Source organism: Marmota marmota, unplaced genomic scaffold (genome assembly GCF_001458135.2).
Source record: "Marmota marmota marmota unplaced genomic scaffold, marMar, whole genome shotgun sequence".
NCBI classification, from domain to species: domain Eukaryota; kingdom Metazoa; phylum Chordata; class Mammalia; order Rodentia; family Sciuridae; genus Marmota; species Marmota marmota.
This window is the reverse complement of record NW_026000082.1, coordinates 40,597,314-40,621,107: the sequence shown is the minus strand read 5'-3', so window position 1 is coordinate 40,621,107 and position 23,794 is coordinate 40,597,314. Positions and strand designations below refer to the sequence as shown.

At 50.7% G+C, this 23,794-nt stretch overlaps 1 protein-coding gene across 3 annotated transcripts in view; it reads right to left on the bottom strand.

Moving 5' to 3' along the window:
• Positions 1-23,794, bottom strand: part of Capzb (capping actin protein of muscle Z-line subunit beta) — a 114,679-nt gene that overhangs the window by 65,925 nt on the left and 24,960 nt on the right. The window contains exon 1 of one of the 3 annotated variants that reach the window (XM_048816215.1): positions 10,192-10,297. The exons of the other annotated variants lie outside the window; for them this stretch is intronic. The gene's annotated coding sequence lies outside the window, so the exon portion shown is untranslated. Of the gene's footprint in view, positions 1-10,191; positions 10,298-23,794 lie in introns of those variants that run through there. 3 annotated transcript variants of the gene reach the window in all.

Here is a 23,794-nt window from a genome sequence, read left to right as displayed (position 1 = left end):
CCTGGAGCTTATGGTGTACCAGAGCTTCTGATATGGTCACAGTCAATAGGGAAAAAACTCAAGGGCGAGTCCATGTGCGGGTGTGCAGGGGAGAAAGGCTGTTTCCCCACCTTAAACCTCTTGAGCACACACAGGTGGAAATGCTCTGTTTTTGCTGGTTTACATATGACTTAAAGCACAAAACTGCTTAAGTCATCCTGTGACAAGTAAAATACCGTTAACATGGACCAGAACAATGTTTCAGAACAAAATTAAGTAAAATGCTTCAGGCTAAAATATCTGCTAAAGAGTTCAGACACCGGACAAAGCCACAGATCATCTACAGACAGCAAACCCAGGTCTATGCAACAAATCCCACACAGAAACCACCAGCAGGTAAACCCCATTCAGCTCCTAGGTGGGGTGCGAACACACCCAAGGCCGTGATGAGCTCAACGTAACAGGGTAGACCCACCATCGCGTACTGATGAGCACTGCTATACAGGCACCCGGCGAGGGGACAGGGAAGCCTAGGAGATTTTCTCAAGAGCAGGCACAGGATCTGGACCATCTCCCTGTGCCTTAGGCAGTGCCAGGGGCCTTTTCAGGACGCAGGGCACCTGGTCAGAGCACACCACTCACTGGGGGCAGAGGGAGAGAGAGATGGGAGGAGTACACTGTGGGGGGTGGGAGCATGGGAACTAATGGAAGCAATAAAACCACCCCTGTCCTTTGAGGTCATTAGGTCTTGGGGTGACTATTAGATGGCAACAGAGACTGACACAGAAGGATTCCTGTGGCGACCTTGGGAAGGCAGTTCAACTAGAGAAGAGACTGGAGCAGGAGGGCCAGCACAGGAGCCTCTGGCTGGAAGGGTAGAGGGGCAATCTAGGGGGCAGAATGGAGAGGAGTGGTTCTTCCCAGAGAGGGGAGGGCCAGAATGGATTCCTAGCTGGGGCCACCTGCAGAAGGGGGGCCTTCTCAGGGTGCATGTGGTTCACGTCTATCCTTTTAAAACACAGTGTTTGTAATTCCAAGGACACGCAGCAACTCAGAATGCTAATATTCCCAGCAGGAGCCCTGCCTGGCCTGCCCCAGGACTGGTCAGGGCAGATCTAAACTCCATGGGGGGGGGGGGCAGGGGTCCATACATAAACAACCCTGCAATGCTCTGAGGCCTTGGGGCCTACAGTCTGTGCTGAGGTTCACCAAGGCCTCTGAAGGTTTACATTCCCAAGAGGCTTAGCAAATATTCGCTCCACACACAGCAGGAAGGTAAACTCTGCTGGAGCCGGGACTGGCTTACCACAAACTCGGGGAGTCTAGCTCAGCCTCGCCTTGTCTCGTATCATCTGTGACCCAAATGAGTTATTGTTAAAAAGCCAATCTGTTTTCTGCCTGTGGCTTGGGAACAATTTGTGCTGAGGGCTATTTGGGGAAAGATGTGAGGACAAGCCCAGCCACAACTCCTCTTTAGGCCATTCCAGAAAACTGCCCATTTTATATTAATAAAAAGAAAAAGTCCATCCCTTGACTGAGCGCCCTCTGGGAGGGCACAGCGAAGACAGTGGCAGAGGCACAAGTGCCTGCACCCTCCAGATGACTTTCGTTCCCATGAATCCTCCAGCAGGTCAAAGTCACAGTTCCAGAGCCTCCCTGAACCTGTCAGGGTCTTCTATGTGTCACAGAGCTTGGGTCAACGTCATTCTTTACCACCGAAGTTAGAAGAGAAACCAGACAACATAAATACATCCTGCTAGGCCTGGCTGTGCCTACGCAGACAAGGACAGGCCCAGAAGGTGAATGATCCACCGACCAGGTGTGCAGGAAGCAAGCTGCGGCCTCACTTGGGGGAAGAAATGGACCATTTAAAGCGACAGCCATAGTAGTTGTGTCAATGTCATTTGGATCCCCATGAAAACAACTGCTTTATAATTCTCTCTTTTAAAAAACCTTGTCAGGATCACAAAAACGAGGCCTGGATGGGCCATTCAAGTTCATCTCAGTCCTGCCCCCCATCGTATGATGAGTAACAGGTGTACAGAAAGAATTGAAGGTCACAGACCCAGCAAGAAGAGCTTCTGATCCTGTGCCTGGGTGATGGGGTTCCGAGCACCGCCCTGCCATCTCCCCGCTGGATTCACCCACCCAGCAACTGGGAGGGTGCCAGGCAGGCACAGCTGCTGGTCAGCAGACCCTGTTCTTGCCTGCAATGAGCAGATGGCTCAAGGGAGATGAAAGCCAGAAAACAGCAGGAAAGGACAACTATGCCACACTCCTTCTACACCTGGACAACCTGTTCCCCAGTTCCCCCGACCATGGAAGATGGTAACCAAAGTACTAACTTTTCTTTAATCCTAAAAGAGCAGTCTCTTTAAAAAGTACAGTGTTTTCCATGTTCTTACCCAACCCAAATGAAGAAAGCCCTGGACACATTTCTCCTCGGCCCAAAAGCACCACTGGAGCGGCCACTCCCAGAACAGACCTCTGGTTTTAAATCTTTCTGCTTCTTCTGCCAGGCCTTGTGAGCTACACTTCCTCACCTAACATGATGCTTCTAACCTGCTCTGGACCAGCAGACCAGAAAGCTGGGAGACCATTCCTGCTGCAACAAGAACACTGAGACAGGAAGAAAACAGGGCACGACCTGGGGCCCAGACTCACCGGCCAGTCTCTTAAGTACCTGGACCCAATACTCAGACTGGTGTGCAGGCACACAATTTTTCATCCTTATCTCAAAGAAATCTAAGACTCTAAGACACAGTATAATAATAATTCCTCCTTTCACATATAGCCTACAAGGTGGAAGTGAGGAGGTCACCACTTGGTCCCTTGCAGCCTCAGCTTTCTTGACAATGGGGACTGATGCCCGGCCTGCAATGTCCTCACAGCACATCCTCTCCGTGTAGCAGGACTCTCCCAGAGCAACAGCACATGGCTTTCCTGCCTGGCCTGTTATATAACATTCTTTGGGTGCTTGGAGGCCCGCTGCTCCGTGATTTCCCCACCTGACACAGGTTTTCAGTTCAGGCTGTCGCAGTCTCTAGAAAGGTAGGCGGGTGTTATTTCACCGTCTTTAAGCAAAGGAGGGCCTTCCACAGCACCCCACGACACCATCCCCCACCCTGAGGGCCACAGAGTACAGGTCCCAGGCCCCTCAAGCCAACGTGAGAAGAGGGACAGAAGACCAGCAAGAGCCAAGCAACTCCTTATTCATCCATGGAAGGTCTTTGTCCCCTGGATTTTCTATGCTCCAGGGATCCCCCCATTCAGCTGCTTTCTGAAACTCTTAAATCCACTTTCCCAGCCTAGGACACAACCAGGAATAGTTCCCCCACTGAGCCTTCTCCCTATGTCCCCAACCCACTGAGGCCATCAAAACCAGACAAAGTGAATAGTCCCAGGAGAATGCCCAAGTGGCCCTGACACCACCCAGCCAGGAGCTTCCATGTGCCTCTCCCCAGCGTATCTGTTCTGAGGGACACTTAGCAACCTACATATGGCTCCACGTCAAACTCCAGAAGGGCCTCAGGCGGGTCTTGCCTTTACGCATCCCTTTAGGAAATGACACATCCGAAATGAGCCCCAGCCAGAGCTAGAGAGGGGCTTCTGTTGACAACTCCAGATCTCCAACTGCAGGGTACAGGCAGCTTCTCTGCCAAGATCAGAGTTGGCCCATGAGCCCGGTGGAATGGCCAATACCTCAGAAAGGCGGGATGGCTGCGCTGGCGTCTCTTCACTGACCACAGTCGGCGCTCGGCAGGCACAAGCTTATTTTGGTGCTTATTTCACCTCCCCGGAGGCAGGTGCCCTCCCCCCACCCCCAATCCACCTCTGTCCACTTCCAACCTGCAGCTAGCAGCCACCCATCTCCACTAGCACCTCAAAGAGCCTGCTGGCCGCTCTGTGCTCTGGAACTCAGCTCCCAGCCAGCGTCCACCTACAGGCAATGCTGCCTGCTTTCTGTGGCCGGGACCCACCCAAGGCAATGGGGCAGCCCAATGCAGAGAAACACCCTGGCCAGCGTTCCCTGTGGATTGCTCTGCAGACCACTCTGCAACGCTCTCGGGTTTGAGCAGAGTATGTTCTCCTGTCCAGGCCTCGAGACAGAAATGTCACACTGAAGGGGATCTTAAAACAGGCTAAATGAGGAAATCTGAGGCCCAGACTTATCTACAACTCTAAAATTAGACTTGTCACATAACTACACAGCAAATGGACTGGGACCAGAACACAAACCCTTTGTTACATACTTTACTGCTTTCTGTCTAGTGATGTTCAATCCTAAGTAGAAATTTTAAAATGCTGCAATGTTTGCTTTGTAAAAATACTATCTTGAATACAATTCTACATTGTGAGAATTAGCAATCACAATATTAAGTTATCTTAATTGTATAGGCAGCTTGAGGGTAACTCTTGCCTAACTTGTGTGCACAGGTGTGCATGTGCACACACACACATACACAGACACGCACCACTAATCGAGATCATTTTATTTTTCAAATCATTTGCTCCTTCATTGATTAAGAATACCAAGCAAGGCCTGGGCATGGTGGTGCACACCTCTAATCCCAGCTACTCCAGAGGTTGAAGAAAGAAGGTCACAAGTTCAAGGCCAGCCTCAGCAACTTAGTGAGATCCTATCTTCAAATAAAAATAAAAAGAACTAGGGATGTAGGTTCAGTGGTAAAGCACCTCTGGGTTCAATCACATTGTGTGAGGGAGTAGCACATGCTCATAATCCCAGCTACCAGGCAAGGAGTACAGAGACAGGAGATCACAAGTTCAAGTTCAAGGTCAGCCTGAACAACTCTGCAGTTTCAAAATAAAAAGGGCTAGAGATGTACTTGGGTGGTAGAATGTGCCCCCCCCCCCCCCCCGCCCCCAAGAATACCAAGTATCTAAAATGCAAACCCATTTCAGGAGACAAAGGGAAAGAAACTAACATCTGCTAAGGGCCCTCTGAGGACCAGGCCCTGCACCACATGGGCTGCAGGAGAGCCAAACAACAGCTGCTTCATACGGCCACTAACCCCAGTTTCAGAAGTAGGCAAACTGAGGCTCAGGAATGTTAGGCAACTTGGCCCAGAGCCACAGCACTGAAAGATACAGGCTGGCCTCCATGCCCAAACATCCTCCAGAGACTATAAAACACCCTAAACTACAATGAAACTAATTTTTAATTCCTTTTTGGGAACAACCTGCTTAGCCACAAAAATCAATAGGGGCATAGTGTGTGTCTCCTCCCTGGCTGGGTAAATTATGGGCAACTCCTTCTGCCACCAAATTCTAAAATCTGTCACTTGAATTACAGACTCTGTCCTCATGAGCATTACCACTTATAAGTGGATTTCTCAAAAATACTAAAGCCTTTTCCCACAGTTTCTCTAAGTGATGGTTTCGTGGACCCCTTTAGAAGATCTGCAAGGCACCATCACCTATGGTCTGATCACTCATGTTTCACAGATGTCCACAGCTGCTGCCTCTGCAGCAATCCTGGCTGGTTTCATGTAACAAGCAACTAATCCCTCCACTTTGTCAACTGGCAGTTAGACACATAATTAGGGGCAATCCCAAGATGTCTTCAACGGGTGCCATACGTGCTGTCCAAGTCCACCTCAACGCACAATAAACTCAAGAAGCCTTTCTCAAAATTTGAAGACAATTAGAACAAAGTGTCCCTATATTCCAAGTAACGATCTTCTAAAAGTTTGGGAAAATGTCATCCACATGTTCTTTGGCCAAGAGAATTAACTTTTTACATAGCAGGAGCAGCCAACCCACATGAACTTTCTCCCAGTTTGCCAAGATGGCCTCGATGCAATCTGCAACACCTGGGCATGGGTTCCCTCCACCAAAGCATTGTGCATGGCGTCCAGAGGTGGGGAGATAGGGGTCTGCCAATAAACAGCACACAGGATAAGTCTTGATGAAAAAGAGCAAGACTTGAAAGATTTGGGGGTGGGGGCGCAAGTTAAGCCTCCATCAAACCAAGCATTTCATCTGAAAGAGGCCAGGATGCTTCTGCAGTACACCCACAGGGGGGCCTGAGGAAAAGCACAGGGTGCTTATGAAGCACACAGCGAGTTCTGCCTTCTCTGTTCTTTTGTTGTGCTGGGGGTTGAACCCCAGGGGTGCTCTACCATGGAGCTTCATTCGGAGTCAGGGTCTCGCCAAGTTGCCCAGGTTGACCCCCAACATGTGATCCCCTGCCTTCTTTGCCTCCTGAGTTGCTGAATTTATAAAACGTGGGCCACCATGCCCAGTTTTGTTCTTTTAAAATACCTTTTGATTTTTAATTGGAACTCAGTAATTGTACATGTTTATAGGGTACAGTGTGACATTGCAATACATGTATAAAAAGTACAATAATCAAATAAGGGTAACTGGCATATCTGTCACTATATATATAAGATAGAGATAAAATTTCTTCATGTTGGGAATATTCAAAATCTTTTCCACTGGATATTTTGAAATATTCAGGACAACCACAGCTGTCCCTGTGCTCCAGATGATTAGACTCCTCCTAGCCAATGGCACCCCTGCACTTGGCTATTTCTTTCCTGGGTTCCTGGGTTCTATTTCAGATGCTATGTGTGAATAAATATGAAAACCTCACCAGCCTCTGTGCATCCCTGTCTGCTGCCCCTTTCAGCTCAAGGGCAACTCTATCCTGATGCCACACAACATTGTCAACCACAGATGCTCACAGCAAGGTACAGCAGAGTGTGCACCCCAAACACCCTCAGATATGTAACCAAAGCCTTAGCATACCTGGTGACAGAAACGTACAATGCAACATATTACCAATCTGTAGTACATCTGCAAGCTTGATCCAAGACCTGTCACAATGCTCCCTTCTATTAGTTATCATCAGGCCCTGCCAGGCAGATGCCAAAAGAAAAAAGACAACTCTTGGCTTGTATTCTTAAGACCTAAGACAGACTACTTTACAGGCTGTTGACTGGCAGAAAGGTCCCTGAAATTAAAACATATGAAGGTTTCCAACCTGCACCTGCCATATCTTAGCAGGCAGTCTCACCTTCCTGAGCCTTAACTCCTTCACCTGTTTACTGGGAATAATCATAATCATAATCATGTAAAGAAACTAGCAGAGTTCCTAAAGCAATCTAAGTGCTCAATAAAAAGCACCCTCTTAAACATCTCTTCACCCAGAGCTGTGCTGCAGAGGGCACAGGCGCTCAACATTCCTGCACGGAACTAAAATTCCCTCCACCCTTTGATAATAGTGGACATGACTTGAAGGCGTCCAAGTGGGGAGCCATGAAAGAGGCCTAAAAATCCAAGGAGTCGAGGCCATTCCTTTGGGTTCTCTCTGGCTAGACAGAAGTCATCTTTCCAAGCGGAAATTTACTCCTCCATCAAGTTGGGGACTGTCCTGCCCACTAGACATGTTTCCAGAAGCTCAGAACGTGCTTCCCTCCTAGCCTCAGCTGATGGCTGTGTGCCATGTCTCAAGAAGGTTGGCCAGGCAAGGACCCTAACATCCTCGGTGAGCAGAGGGAACTAAAGAAAGGGATGTGACAGACAGGTGCCAGCCCCCAAAGAGCTTTCTGATAACCAGGGACTGCACCCGGCCCTGGTCAGCAGATGGCCACCAGGTATCACTCCCCTCTGCGGCAGACCCTGCAATGACAGCATACACATGGCCACTGCTGACAGCTTTTCCTGGGCAGGTGCTCCACGGCTGAGGAAGGGTCGTGAAAAATACCAGCTCAAAATTTTAAAGTCACTGTCCCTAAGTCCTTTTTACATGCCCATATCACATTTAATCTTTGTTTATTTGGTGTTGGGCATCCAGTCCAGGGCCTCTCACCTGCTAAGCATTCACTCTACCACTGAGTCGCACCCCGAGTCCCATGTTTAATCTAAAAATAAAAAGATCCTAGGGGTGGGCATGGAGCTCAGGGGCAGAGTACTGCCTAGCATGTGTAAGGCCCTGGGGTGCTGGTATGAGTCTCAGCTGTGGAAATAGGCATGGAGCATGATGGAGCTGGGATTCAAAGGCAATTGTTCCTGCCCCAAAGCCTCTGTGCCTGATCCCTCTCTACAGCATGGTGCTGCCACTGTCCACTCCTGTCCCAAGAGCTGCTGCCAATTCTTTGTTGTACAGTCTCCAGAGAAGAGCAGCTGGCTGCTCAGCCTCCTCATCCCCACAGCTGACCGCAGGTGAGGGTGCAGGTGTGAGACCATCTGCACATGGATCCTGACCCCACCACGCCCCCACGTGGGACCTCAGACGAGTCACTAAATTCAGCCTCAGGTTTCTCCATCTGTAAAATGAGGGTCCTAATGGCACATAAACTGTACTGTTATTTTAAAGATTGAGTAGGGGTAATTCCTACCTAGCACCTAGCACACTCCTGGGACTCAAGACTTTGCTCTGTATATTTTACCTGTGAAGTCCACAGGGAGGAAGAAGACAAGAGAAAAGCATACGTAATCTCACATTTTGAGATAAAGCCCCCTGGCCTGCTGCCCACCCTGGAGACAGCGTTCCGCTCTTGTCACGGCATGGCCAGTGTTGTAAGGGCCTGAGAGCGCAAGGCTGCAGGGGTTCTTCCAGAGCTCCACCAAAGGGGTGGGGGTGCCCCTGGGCCCCGCAGACCTCCACACACCTCCCCGCAGCGCAGGCAGGGCCTGTATGGCACCTCTACCAACCCCGGTGCTCAATTTCTCAGAATGGCGTTTTCTCATTCTGTGGTGGATGATGTTTGTCATCCAACGGCCTGAGAGCTTTCAATAAGTCAAACAGGCCAGTGGCAAGGGACTTTGAATTAGCATGGCCTTCCAAGAACAAAAGAAATGTCACAGGCCCTCACAGCTACCTGAGAGCAGGAGCGGAATACACTGGAGGAAAAGGTGCTGACTGGCTCAAGAGCTCAGTACGGTCACCCTGATCACCTCCAGGCAGCACGTTCTCACAGACAAAAACGATGGTCAAGGCCACACACAGTATATAACTGGGCCCCAGGAGACACACTTCCCCAACAGGTGTCTGAGTGGGAACCTGCAAATTTCCAACGGAGAAAATGCACCCCATTGATAGATCATCTGCTCATGGAAGTACAGAAGGCCGGGGCAGCCCGAGAAGCGTGTGCACCTTCCACACAGTCAGAAAGACCCAGATGGAGGAGGGAATCTCTTCTTTGGGAAAAGCCATCGGGATGCAAACACTGGGCAGCGAGGCTACTTGGGCCCTGTCTCCAGCCCTGTCGCAGTGAGACGCCTCTGCAGTGTTCCAGAGACTAAATGCTTCTCCCTGGACGCCCCCAACCCCAGCCCAGGAAACTAGAGAAACTTTACGGGGGACCTCAACAAAGCCAGTCTCAAAACTCGCCAGCGGGAGAGCTTCATGACACAAAGAGAAAACATCTCTGCTTTAGTTTGCCAATTTTTTTATACTTTGCTCATAAGTTCCGGGACAAAAACTAATGGGAGGCACCGTAGGAGAGCTCAGGAAAGCAGAGGTTGTTTTGCTAGGCTCCTTCCTCTAACAAGAAGGTGGAAATCAATCCACTTTCCCCTCTAACCCAACAGTCCCCAGGGAACACGGTGTGTGGATGGCCTACAGATGCTCAGCCAGACGGGAATCCATCCATCCAAGTATTGTTCTTACCTCCCACCACCTCTGCGACAGGGATGGATTGGGCACATGGCTCCGAGGTCACGCTCCTCACTTACAGGATCGTGGGAATGCTTACGGAAACCCCTGTCACAGCTCGGCCAGCTGGAATGGCCGCTTAGAGAGAGCTGGAAACGAGGGAGGGGAGGATCTGACCCGGGAAGCAGGGAGGCGATGCTGCAGGCGGTCACTGCCACGAGCGGCCTCTATAACCCTCATGGCGTTGGGGGAGCCAGCCCTCAGGAGTGTACGGCTGCCCACCAGTTTGGGGAAAACAGATTTTAAGGAGAAAATTCAATTAGGAAACAAACTTAAGGCAACCACTGGAGCGTACTGAGTGGAATATTTTCCCAAGCGTCTCGGTCGAGCTATACACCAAGGTAGTCCGAAAACTGGCCACCGCTCTATACATCCAAAGCTCAGAAGGCCCCAGAAGCCTTCTGGCTTGATCTGGTCTGCCCTGTCTCCTGTGCCACTTCCAGTGAGACTCAGCATAGGACCCTAGTACTGGGCCGGGTGCCCAGGTCAGCACCCCCACTCCCCAGGTGCAGTGCTGGACTCCCTACCAGGGCTGGCGGCCTAGGAGGCCTTCACGGTCGTCAGCAAGGGCTGTTCACTTTTTCTTTTGGTTTCCCTGACATCCTCTGGCTGAGGAAAATAGCTTAGTTCCTTCTCATAGGAAGATTAAATCCAGAGCAAGGGGCAGGAGCAGGAATCCGTGTCCAATCAATGATGGAAAACAGCTTTACTCATCAGCAGGGACTCATTCCTGCTTCTTGTAAAAATCACCAAGTTCCACTCCAGACCACAAAAGTTCAAGGCAGTACGGAGGGCGGTGGCACATCCTGGACAGGAGCTGCCTGCCAAAGCAGCCTATGGTCCTGGGCTGGCCCATCCAAGAGACAAGGAACAAGGTGCCTCTCGGAAGGTGACCCAAACTCCCCAGGAAGTGCAGGACTGCCCCATTCCCTGAACGTCCTATATTACAGGAAGATGCAGAGCCACTGTAGGCAGCCACAGCCCTTCCTGTGGAACAACCATGAACACTTACATCTGTACGGAGAGAAGAATCAATAGTCAAGTTTCGGAGTTGAAAGGGTTTGTTCCTAAAGAATTAGACGTTATCAAGTTTAGCAAGCCTGGCGTTCACTTTCCCTCAAAATCCCTGCAGGCTTGGGCCTTTCGGCCTCTGCTGACAGTGTCCCAGCACCTGTCCAAGCGGCTCCTTCCAGGTGCACCTTCCGCCCAATGACTGGCCTTCTGACTTCCAGGGCTGTGCCCAAGATGTGCCAGTTCTTTGCCACATGGCACTCCCAAAAGGTCCAAAGCAGCCACCTTGGACTTCCCTGCATGCCCAGCTCTGCCTCATCCTGCATATGACAAGACCCAGGCCACTCCCTACTGGGCGGCTTCCAGGTAAATCCACTGGCTCCCAGGTGCATGCGTCACTCATTTCAGAAACCACATCTGACTCCTGTGAGCGTCAGTTCTTGGCGGTCTGTTTCTTGTGCACGTGTGTGTGTGTCTTGAGGGAATCAGGTCCTAACTTCCTAACACCCAGTACTTCCGCAGTAATTTCTCCAGCTGCCACCCACATTCTTGGCCCAGATGACAAGCCACACAGGTTGGGGCCAAAGCACGGCCAGGTATGGGGGGCAGGGGACACTGATTTTTTTCCCATAGCTGAAGTAAAACATGCAGGCATCGCTGAAAAGTCCAATAAACTGCCTGTGCAGTACTGGGAGGTACACTCATAAGCGTCTTATAAGACACCTCTGTGATGAGTTTGCGTTAAAAACACACACTGGCAGGGAGGATGGGAAGACAATTGGCTCTTTATGTAGACGACCAAGCATTTTCCTTGAAATCCAATTCTTCTGGCTCATTCTTAGCATGGAAAGATGAATTTCAGATCATTCTGAATGGCGACCACAGGACCCAAAGCAAGAAGCCGCCACTTTGCCAGCCCTGCCGTTTGTTTGTACACTTATGGCAATGGATGGCAAGCATCTACAGACACCCCTGCGGAGGACCCCTTGGGGGACAGGCCATCTGGGACTGGACATTAGTGGTGTATCCACTCTGCCAACTCCCTCCACCTTTAAGACACACTATTATACTAAAAACCAGAAAATATAAATAATATAACGATAAGCAGGGCTGAAAACGCTTTTGAAAGATGAGTCCCTGTTAGTTCACTGCAGTTTGAGTCCCAGCTACAGCTGCAGGGAGGAGACATGTGGCACACTGATGGCCTGAGCACCTCAGGAACTCATGCCTGTGGGCTCTTCCTGGAAGTAAAGTGAGTGTGAAGGTGGACAGTGCATTTACTGGGATCCAGCGGCTGCCAGCCCAGCATGGGAAGAGTCTTAAAGGCAGAAAGGGAAGGCTCTATTGGTCTGGTCCAGCGAGGGTAGGTGTGGCTATGGGGAGCTCCACCCCTTCTGCACTTTACACAAGTAGTAGCTCCCACTGCTCAGAATCAGGAACTGCAGAGAGGGCGCTCCACACCATCCCCACATGAGGCTGGGTGTGGGCCCCAGGGCACAAGGCAGAAAACAGCTGCACTGCGATGCTCAAAAGCACAGGGGGCAAAGGCAAGGGGCCTTCCAATCCCCACAGGGTGTTGCTGACAGTTGGATTAGGAAAGGCTTTGTTACCTTTAAACCTTTGTGATTCCCAATTATAATAGCCCTACCCTTTCAATCATAAGAAAGGCTAAGGAATTCAATAAGCCTGTCTTATAGAAAGGATTTTTTAAAATTCATTCTTTATTTTAAAACACTACCCTACTGCATGACAGAAGCACCTGACTTAGGGCTTCACTTTTATTTTTATTTTTATTTATTTTTTAGTTTTCGGTGGACACAACATCTTTATTTGTATGTGGTACTGAGGATTGAACCCAGCACCGCGCGCATGCCAGGCAAGCACGCTACCGCTTGAGCCACATCCCCAGCCCATGGGCTTCACTTTAAGTAGATACAGATTCACTTGGGGAAGTCTCAGGACCAGCACTTCCTTGCAAAACTGTGTAAGCCAAGGCTCAAATAATAATTCACAATAATACTTTATCTAGAGACAGGGTCTGGTTATAAGTTGCTGAGGCTGGCCTTGAGCTTGAGATCCTCCCAAGCAGCTGGGATTACTGGTGTGCACCACTGTGCTCAAGTACTTTTGGTGAGATGCTGAGTACCTCCAATGTGTCAGGCACTGTTATGCTGTTTATGAAGGAGAAAACTGGGATGCAGAAAGGCCAGGTCACTCGACAAGGCCACATGGTGACAGTGTATGGGGACATGTGCCAGACATTGCCCAAGGCCCCAGGGCACTTTGTAATGAAAGCTATGGTCTCAAAGAAATGCAAGGCCCTATGAAAGTCAGAATAAACAGTGGGTTCAGAGACCAACACTTTGGGTTACAAACTTCAGGGTTTTTTCATCCTTGAAGAATTTCGGCAGGAGAGTCTCCCTTAGAAAAGGCAGGCGCAACTGGCCTCCATCTCCTCCCGCAAGCTGCACGTCCGCAGGGTTGCAACCCCAGCACCTAAGCATCCCTGACACCCGTGCTGCCGTCTTTCCTATCTGAACAACTCTGGATTGAATCTGATCAAAAATCTCTCTGTGCTGGCCCTAAAACAACTAAAAATCCTCTCACCCTGTAAACAAAACTTTACTGGAAACTAATGATGAACACAAAGGGACTATTCATATAAAACAAACAGGCCTACACCCTGTAGACTTGAAAAGTAAGATTTTGTGACAATAAACTCCACAGTGGCTCCTAAGGGTACCTTCATCTTCATGACCCCTGGGGTCTGGCACTTCTGCTTATGCCCTGTCACTATCTACTCTATACTTCAATGTGACAGAACACAGCCACCTCCTGGAAACCCAGACCCAATCCTGGAGTCAAAACAAGTCATTTCAAGGAGCAGGTAGAATTCAGAGAGGCATCTACAAAGAAATTTTGCAAAACATTCCAAATTGAGAGGGAACAAACTTTTTAAAAGGCTCAAACTCTTGGACCCAGGAATTCTGCAAAGGTCTTACACAAGGTTTTGACACAAAGACATTTTAGTATTATTTATAAGAGCAACAAGAAAAAAACAACTGTAAAGTCCAACATTTGTAAATTATAGTCCAACTATAAAATGTGGGACTGCACAACTGTCAGCGGAGGCTCACAAAGGACCGTGCGTGGCGCTGTCGGGAAGCAGCAGGGGCGAATGTGAAGAACGAAGGCGGCATTTCAGAAACACGCTCAGGGAAGATGGTAAAAACCCACAAAAGGTAAAAGGGACTTTATCCAAGAGGGGAGTTCTGAGTGGCTTATTTTTCTCTTCTCTTTGTATTTTTCAGCATCATTTCCACGGATAGTACACATGCCCCCTCCCCTTTCCCTGATCATCAACACCAGGCATGCCCTCTGTAAAACAGCCAGGAAACAAGACAAACAGGCATTACAAAAATGCCCCAAATGCCATCCGGAGACTTTCCAAAGACACCCGTGGGTAACCGCGTAGTCCCAGGCCTCCAGATGTTTTCCAACAAGCATTACTTTCAGAATCAGTTTCTTTAAAAAACAATCTGCACAATTCGGCACATGTGACACGGCAGGCCAGGCTGGGAGGGGCAGGGGTGGGGTGAGGAGTAACTGCAGGGGGAAGCAGGTCAGGGCCATGGTGGACTCTACCTTCATTAAAAACGTGCCAAACTGCACTGGACGCTTAACCTGGGGAAATAAATAAACCAGCAACCGCCCAAAAAGCAGCTGAAAAAATAAAACAAAACACAACCCCAGGACCAGAGGCAGAGAGGGACAGCTATTGAGGGAGGAGCCGGGGACTCTGCACCTCTGTTCCCCAGAGCACACGCAGGACCATGTCGTGGGAACGTGGGAAGCTGGCAGCCACTCAGTCATGGGCAGGACAGTGGCCCTGGACATGCTGCCAGGTACCTGGGCGAGTGGGTGGGAAGGTCAGCTCACTCTACCCAGGGTGCAGAAGGGGGCGCTTACGAGGTGCTGCTGAGCTGCCAGGCTCCCTGCAAGTGGTACCACTGGCCAAAGTGCCCAACTGTTCTACACAGCTCCGGATGTTCCATCTGCCGAAAAACGGAACATTTTGCTCTCCACCCCTGCCACCCCTGACAAGATGTTACTTCCTGCAAGTACTCAAAGAGGAAAAGACAGCCAGGCGCCACGGCACATGCCTCTAACCCCAGCACCGGAGGCTGGGGAATGAGACCTTGACTCAAAAAAAATGAGCCGGGGCTGCAGCTCAGTGGAAGAGCGCTTGCCCAGCATGTGCAAGGCCCAGGGTTCCACCCCCAGCGCTGCACAAGGGAGGAGGGAACACAGGCAACGACTCAAATGAGTACCATGGCAGTCAGGCACCTGGGGGGAGTGGGAGAGGAAGCCAGGTTACCTGAAAGGTACAAGGCCAGGAAGATGGCCTGGTGCCTGGAAAAGGTGCACACTGTGACAATCCTCTTAGAAAGGAACTGGCAGTTACATTATCAGCAGCTCTAGAACGTCCTTCCCTGCCAGCATGCACCCTACGGAGTCCCAGGCTGAGGCTGGGTGCCCACTCTGTGGGCCATCCTGGAACTGGCCTTGCCACACAGGGAGACGACCAGGTACTCAGTAACCATTACACGGGCAAAAAGAGGAAATATCTATTTTATACTAAACTAGCAAAACTGAATCTAACAATTTAACCTCAACTGAGTAAAAAAAAGCCCAGATCCTGGAGAGGAACACATGCAAAAATGCTCACCGTGCTTTCCTCTGGGTGGGAAGACCGGTTTTCTTTCCTCCTTTAACATATATATTCTGAACTTCAAGTTTCTTTTATTGTCACATTTCTCAACCTCTGAAAGTCCATAATCCATATGCCAATTGGATTTTGTCAACTTTACCCTCTAGAGTTTGTGTTGTGTAAAAACTTAGACTTTATTTCCCAGACATAAAATTCTGAGTATGTTTTCCCAAATTAGACTACCACTGTCCAGAACATGACAACCGCCACATTCGAGGTGTTGGGGGGCCCGGGAAGTGGGCCCTACTCCAGCCCTCACTATGAGCAACCTTGGGTAGGTGCTTGTCAAACACCTGCCATCCTGGGAAAAGGACTGTGTAGTATGGATGCTTTGTTTTAAAAGTAATAAAGGAAAACTACTGAAAAGTTGAAAAGCTGGCCTGGACAGTGGTTGGGCAGCCCTCAACCTCACCCTGGAGGGGAGCTGGCCCTGTCTAGGGGGAAGCAGGAATCATAGGCCTTCGCACGTGCTCAGAAGTGCTCTGTGGATGCGACAAAATTTTAGCTGGCAGGCTAAGCAAACAGAGGGGCCCCCAGGGAAGCCTCCCCGAGATCAGGGCCACAACTCCCTCTGCAGGGCTCACTGGCCCCGTCCAACACAGCTGCAGCCACTTGCAAGCTACCATTCCCATCTCAGTGGCCTCAGCAGAATGCCCCTGCATGGATGAGCAACTATAGCTAACGGCAGGTGGAGCATCCAGCGTGGATTAAGAATCAGAACAGAGCGGGTGCTGCTCTCTAATTATGCCACTCTTGCCCCCCTGAGTTCTAATAAGCTTCTTCAATATGGGGAGGAGGGGTGTAGACCGCTCGGGACCTGGGAAGCTCCAGCTTGCAACTCTGGTCTGGGGTGGGCTGGCTTCTCCTCTGGAGAATAAACAGCCAGCCAACCTATCTGTCAATCAAGCACCAAGGGGCCATAGATGGAAGCCAAAACCTCTTTCAGTAACCAAGAAAGACAGGGGCCTGGAGCAAATGGGCGGTGTAGACCTGGGCAGCATCAAGGGCAAGCCCGCGTGGAGAAGGCCTATCTTCTGCAGGCACCTCCCACCGGGAATGGGGGTTCCCTTTCCAAGGGGGACAACTTTGCTCCCAGCTGTAAATCAATGTGAATGGGCCATCTCCTTCTCCCCTGCACCCTACAAGCAAGCATTTGATTAATATTTTTCTACTCTAGTTGCCCTGAGTGGAAGAGTATTTACAGACAGAAAATAATACATTGCTTCCCTCTCCGCAGCCTCCTTGATCCACACCGTCCAGAGGCCGAATCTCCCAGGCTCTTTCCTCTCTAAACCACGACTCAAACCTTTGCAGTTGCAACCATTCAGATCAAAGATGCAAAGCGTCCTACCCTCTCACCTATGACGAATGCTGTTGCGGTCTTCTCCCCACTGGACAGCAGATAACTCACATTAGAAGTTGCTTGGTGACCAGACCAACTTTGCTCCCTAGTTTGACAACAATCTGTCACTTGGCCAACACATTTCCTGGGGGACTGTTCTCAGTCTGTCTTTAATCACTGGCCTTCTCACATACGAAAGATCACTCCTACCCTGGCCGTGTGGCTTCCATCAGCTTGCTATTTACTTTTCCTCCCATCTCCCTTCACCGGGACAATTAGCATTTTTAACCTGATGGCCATTTGGCCACCTGTTGCTCCTCCACTCCCATCAGATCTGATATGTGTGTCACCTTTCAAGGTTCTGGGTCACATCATCTGGGCTGGCCACAGCCTGGGTGGGAGAGCCTTGTATCCTGCAAATATCTGGCACTGGAGGAGACAAAGGGTTAAAAGCAATCATCTGCAGGCTGAAGAGATGAGGGGAAGCGGAAAGAGGCCACTCAGATGTGGCCCTAGGCTGCCCCTACCCCCTCCTGACTTCTCCCATCTGGCTTCCATCTGACCCACGCAGCTGGCCAGGTGGTTCTCATTTGCAGATGAAACCCCAGCAGCTCCACCACCACAAGAACTCCTGACCCGGGAGCCTCTGTGAGGCCGATGTGCACAAAGTATGCTTGTGTACCACCGAGCAGAACTGAAAGGTCACACCTTCCAAAGCCGGAACTAGGGCTACAGGAACAAAGTGGGGTCTCGATGCCTGGAAATTCTGTTGACAGCCAGAAAAAAACAAAAACAACCCAGGAGTTACCCTTAGGTGTGGCATCAAGGAACAGGAAGATGGTCCTCAACATTCCGTCTTTTGTCTGAAACTGAGAATATCATGTACCCAGCCTCAGCTCCACACCCTGCACTAGCATGCTCAGGGAAGCAAGAGGGCCTCAGGGAATGTCCCTGCAATGGCAGAGTATGGAACAGCTGAAATCAGGTTCCTAAAGAAACGCAGAAACACATGGAGATGGTGATGTGACTGTAAGAGCGGCTGTACCAACACCAGGTCTTCCCGCGCCAGGCGCTGCTCTAAGCACATCATGTCCGTTACCTCATTCAATCCTCACGCTGTGCTAGGAACACAGCTTCTAGTATTGATTCAGTTCACAGATGAGGAAACTGAAACACAGAGAAGTTATGGAACTTACAAAGGTCACAGAGCTAACGAGTAGCAGAGCTGAAACATAAACCTGGGCAGCCCGCTCCAGAGCCATGATCCTAACCAATATGACCTGCTGTGTTGCCACCCACAATACAGGTTTAAATATGAAAAGCACTATCTATGTCCTCAATATGCAGCAGAGGGCTTGCGAGTATGTGCAAGGCCTTGGGTTTTCCCTCGGCAACACAAAAAAAGAGAAAAAATGTTTTCTTTGTGTACATATGGTCACCAAAATAAATAATAACAAAAGGTGAAAGAGAAATACTTAAAATAAATGTTTTGTTTAGGTCATGGAAAAAGGTAATATTTTCTCTGTCACGCACTGCTAGTTTTCCTAATTTGCTACAACTTATAAAATCTGAGGGAGACCATCACTATCACAAGTTCAAGTCCTCAGGAACAGGTAGGCACTCGTTGCTGGCATCAGGGCTGGTGTCATCAGTGCCGGGCAGGTCTCAGGAAACTGCTGCAGGGCAGCTAACCCGGCCCAGCCAGCAGGCACACACACCTTCTGGGCTGCGGAAGGGAACATGCCACCACCACTGAACCCCAGGAACTGTGAAGACAGCTGAGGTACTGGTCAACTCCCAGTGAGACTCTGGCATCAAACAATGACCCTTTCCAGAGACCCCCCCGCCCAAAAAAAACATTATTCATCCCGATAACAGCTGCTGCTTTAAGGCCACCCTCTAGACACTTAAAATAGACAGTTAAAATATAGTCAACTCTCACTGACTCCCTGGTAGGTGAACTGAGCTCAGGAACTTGCCTGGAGTCACCAGCCTGGAAGAGGTTGAACGAGATGCAAGCCAGGTTTGCCCAGCACCAGGGCCCACTCCCTCACCAAGCCTGCTTCCCTTCCAGCTGGAGCTGCAGGCAAAGACAGGCCAGGTTCCTCACCACTTCCTCTGTCTGGGTTGCCCCCTTCCTTTCTACGGGCTGCAGGACTCCTTGGAGCCTGGAGGAAGGAGCCCGCTCACTTCACTACGTCTCAGCGTGGGGCCTGTACCTTTGCTCATACCGGAAAGCGGATCCTCCTGGTTCAATTATCCCAACTATCTTCAGCTCAGAGAAGTTCACAGCAGACTGATATAATCTGGGGAGCAAGATCACCTCCCCTTTCAGCATTAAATTCAAGAGAAAAAGATCACTGTGGTAGCCATTTTGTTTTGTCCAGTTTGGGTTTTGTTCTTGCTTTGCTGGGGCAGGACCACCTATCCCGACACCTGCCCCCTAGATGGGCCTTTCCGTGGTCTGTATGTTACTGCTGCCTACAGCACACTGCAGCAGAGCTTGGAGCTGGTCCATCCTGCTTCCCTGAACCTTCATGTGCGATCCAGGAGGTAAGTGTGCTAAGGTGGTCTACAACAGCGCATTCTGATGGGGGACAATGGCACTGTTCTCTCAAGACGGGCCAAAAGCTCAACCTCAGGAGGCCCTAGTGAGTAAAGACAGTAGCACCTCTATGGATGAATCTGGACAACTGGAGGACAAGTGTCCACTTGCAAAACTGGACCCCAGCACACCTGTAAACAGGTGCTCTTACAGAGGCTGACACTAACCCTAGCAAAATAGGACATGCTTGATGATGGTCCTGACGGGCAGAACTAGATCCTGCTCTAAATAACCAGACTGATGAGCATCCTGGTCCCTCCACTTCCCAAGCGCTCCTGCTAGGCTCCATCACATGTGGCATGAGAATGTTTCCCTTTTGGAATGCTTTTAAAGGTAACTGTGTTGTCCTTTAAGATGTGGGTATGGGGGCTGGGGTTGTGGCTCAGTGGTAGAGCAGTCACCTAGCATGCTTGAGGCACTGGGTTCGATCCTCAGCACCACATAATGTAAAATAAAGATATTAAAAAAAAATGATGTGGGTATGGTTGGACATGGTGGCACACATCTGTAATCCGAGTAACTCAGGAGGCTGAGGCAGAGGATCACAAGTTAGAGGTCAGCCTCAGAATTTAGTGAGACCCTGTAGCTCAGTGGCAAATCAATCCCCAGTACCAAAAAAAAAAGAAAACAAAAACAAAGAAAAAAGATGTGGGTCTCACGCACATATAGTAAGTGGTGTTCGTGGTCAGTTGGTCAGTCTGAGGGCAAAGGCTGCCTTGAATAGCTCCACCGTAAAGCAGGCAGAGGAAGGGCCGGTGGAAACCAATAAGGGTCACTCATCCTTTCACAAACAGGAAAAGTGAATCCAGAAGAGAAGCTGGCACAAGAGCCCTTGGAAGCAAAACCCTTAAAATGATCCCTCTGCAGCGTCACCTGATATCCAGGCTTGTACTGGAAAGTCTTGTGCTTCTGAAGGACAAAGCTGCAGAGGGGAAAAGCATCTACAACGCAGACTCACAGACCGCACTTGTTTTGGAAAGGACCAGTCAAGAGTCCATAGGGGTCATGAAAAGCCCCAGCATCACCACCACCAATGTTTGCCTCTGGAATGACAGAGAGAGATGTTTATTATTTGTAAGAATTATCTCTGCTGTTACATGACTCATTCCTGCCTGCGAGGGCTGCTCTCATCTGTTGCCAAGGAAAGCCTGCTGAATTACAAAGCTTGCAAAAGTCATCGATGACCAATGCTCGCAACCCTCCAGGGCAAACCCAAATACCTCACGGAGGGACTGCTATTGTTCCTCTCATTATTGCCAGCTGTTCCTACTGCACGGGAAGGCTTTAAAGGCATTTCACCCCAAGACTGCAGCAAGCTCAGCTGTAAAAGGCCAAGGAGAACCCACGGCAGGTCCTGGAGATGGGAGTCACAGACAGAAAGCAGAGGCTGAGGCACGACAGGACAGGGAAGGGAAGACTGGAAGGGAGAGACAGATCAGCAGCACAGGTGGCACTGGGTGGAAATGGACGACCCTGTGGCTGGCAAATGGTGAAAGCTCCATTCCTGTTGTCATCCAGCATGGGGTAGGAGGACGGAGAGGAAGGTGCCAAGATGCCGCATCACCTGACACAGTGAACCCCAGACAGCCTGGCCCTCACCAAGCTGCCCCAGGACGTTGCTGTTCCCATAAGGCAAGGGAGGCAGCTGAGTCCTGGAGGCCACTCACAGCAAGGTGGGGGCTATGGGAGAGGACAGTTCAGCACCTGGCAGTGTGGAAATGTTAGCAAATAATGTGTCCTCAGATCATCTCATTCCTGTGGCCTGTTTCTGATGACTCAAAGGGCCTGGTCCTCAACAAATCCAAAACCAAACTTGGGTCTTCCCACCAACACCTAGCAGCTACAATGCACACAGCGCCCACATTCTGAGCCCTTACCATGTGCCAGATACAACACGGCAAAACATTTTAATCGACTGTGGTGATTATTGTATCATTGTATCTCTCCACCCTAATCCCAATCCCCACTACCCCCCCCACCACAGCCACCCCCTAGCAGTCCCAACCCCTCCCCTGTCCACCCTTGAACCTAAGTCCTGGGCCTAGGAGGGCCTGCCCCCTCCACTCTGTTACACCAGCTCTTCCAGACTTCCTGTTCTTTGGACCCCTCCCAAGCTCCTTCCTGCCAGAGCTCTGCTGAGGTTGTTCCTTCTGCCTGGCCTTCACACTGAGGGACTGCAGGGTGGGGTGGGAAGCGCACTGGACAGGGAGTCAGCTGGTCCAACTCTGGAGTCCTGCTCTGGCAACTCCTCAACTTCAAACAAACCCCAGGGGCAGATGTCATCCCCTGGGAACCAATGTACTCGCACAGGCCCCGCAACTCCCACTCAAACCTCTGCCCTTCACCTCAGCGGCTCTGCCCTCCTCCACACGGGTCCTGCTTCCAGCCTCTGCATCCTGCTTGGCTGTCCAAATAACCTATTTTAACATAAATAAGATTTTGGTATGCTCCTGCTCCAGCCTTGGGCTTCCTGTTATTATCAGAATTACAAATGATGCATAAGGCCCTGAGCACCTGGCCCTGGCCACCTGACAGGCTCTCTGGCTCTGCGCTGGGGTCTCCCCTCTGCTCCCTCCCAAGCTTCCTTGGACCTCCCTAGGGCTGGCTTAATGGTCACACCTGGAAGAGTTCCCAAGTCCGGTCATGTCACCTTGCTTTATTCCCTCGGGGCACTTACCAGGAGGGAGGGTGTTTCTTTACAAACACAGTGGTGGTACAAGACGCACATCCACTTGGTGGTGCTCACCCACCAAAGCAGGGCTTGGTCTTGTTCACTGGACCAGTGGGCACTTGCTAAACTGACCTTCCTCCTGTGCTAACAGTAAACAGCTGCTGGCCCCTGTGGCAGCAAGTCAGGTGGGCGAACTGACCCCGACAACCTGCTGTTGCAATTTCACAGAGGAGGAAAATGAGGGGCCGAGAGGCTAATGGGCAGGGCCGCTGGATTCAGACCCAGGCGGCCAGCACAAGTCTGTGTTCCTGCCACAATCACACACCACCAAGCTGCTGCCATGGCTTCGCTGGACTGCAGACTTCTCTGCCAGAATAGGAAGGGGATCCTGGAGGAGAGGCCCCATGTCTTAGATACACTGATTTCTAGGGCCAGGGACTCTAGTGGGAGGTCCTGGAAAAAAAATCAGGAGTAAACTAAGGAGTGCAGAAGTTCAGCTAGGAAAGCGCCAGGAGAGGCGGGCAGGACCAGCAGCAGCACACCTCTGCGGCACCCCTGGTTCCCGCTACACTCACAGCAGGTGGAAAAAGAGGACTGCAAATGAGAGGCCAGTCTGGGCAATTCAGCAAGACCCTGCCTGAAAACACAATGAGAAGGAGCGAGGGGGTGGCGCCATGGTAGAGCCCCCAGTTTCACCCCAGCACTGGGTGGGGTCACCAGGACTACTGTTAGTTGAGTGCTCACTGTGTGCCACACTAGTGAGCGGCCCCCACTGACAGCCAGGAGATGGAGGCTCTGTGATTCAAGGGGACTTGCCCACAGCCTTGCTGCAAGTTTGCACCCTGTTCCAAGAAGCCAGCAGCTTCACTGCAGAACACCATTGTCACCAAGTTCTCAAAACTACTCGGATGCACTCACTCAGAAGGAGAACCCCAGAGCTGCGGTCAAGGGCAGAAGCATTTTTGGATGAGGCACCTGAAAAATTACTGCCCAGTCCTCTAGATGGTGTTTAAAATGCCCCAGGGCATGACAGCGCCTATGGTGGCATCTGCGGGAGCCAGAGGGTAAAGCCAAACTCTGGTCAAGGGAAGATCGGCCGACCAGGCTGGAGAGCGCTGACATCATGGGACGTCCATCCTGCAGAGAGGAAGTCAAGCCGCAGTGAAGCAGTGGCGAGGGCAGGGCCCAGCTGAGCTCCACTGGAGGCTGCCTGCCAAGGACGGAGCCCAGCAGCACCCACAGGCAAATCTGCCCTTTGTTGGTGAGAGGGCAAGGGCACCCAGGTCAAGAGGGAACACAGGGATCCACCTAAGAAACAGGAGGGGCTGGGGTGTAGCTAGCGGAGAGCTCCAGGCTCCACCCCAGCTCCAGAGAGAAAAGAAAAATAGGGAAGGCCCATCTGTGCCCAGAGAGTAAGAGCATCCAAAGACTTGACCCCACCAACTGCTAACACCAGGACAGCTGGGATCCCCAAAGGCTCATGTCACCACAGACTACGGTGACAGTCCAGGGATACCAGGGATTGAACCCAGGGGTGCTTAACCACTTAGCCCTTTTTTATATTTTCATTTTTAAAGACAGTCCAAGTTGCTTTAGGGCCTCACTAAGTTGCTGAGGCTGGCTTTGATTTTCCTGCCTCAGCCTCCCAAAGCCACTAGGATTACAGGCATGCACCACTGTGCCCGGCCCTATTTTTCAACTCAAAAAATGAAACTAAGCTTTATTTTCTA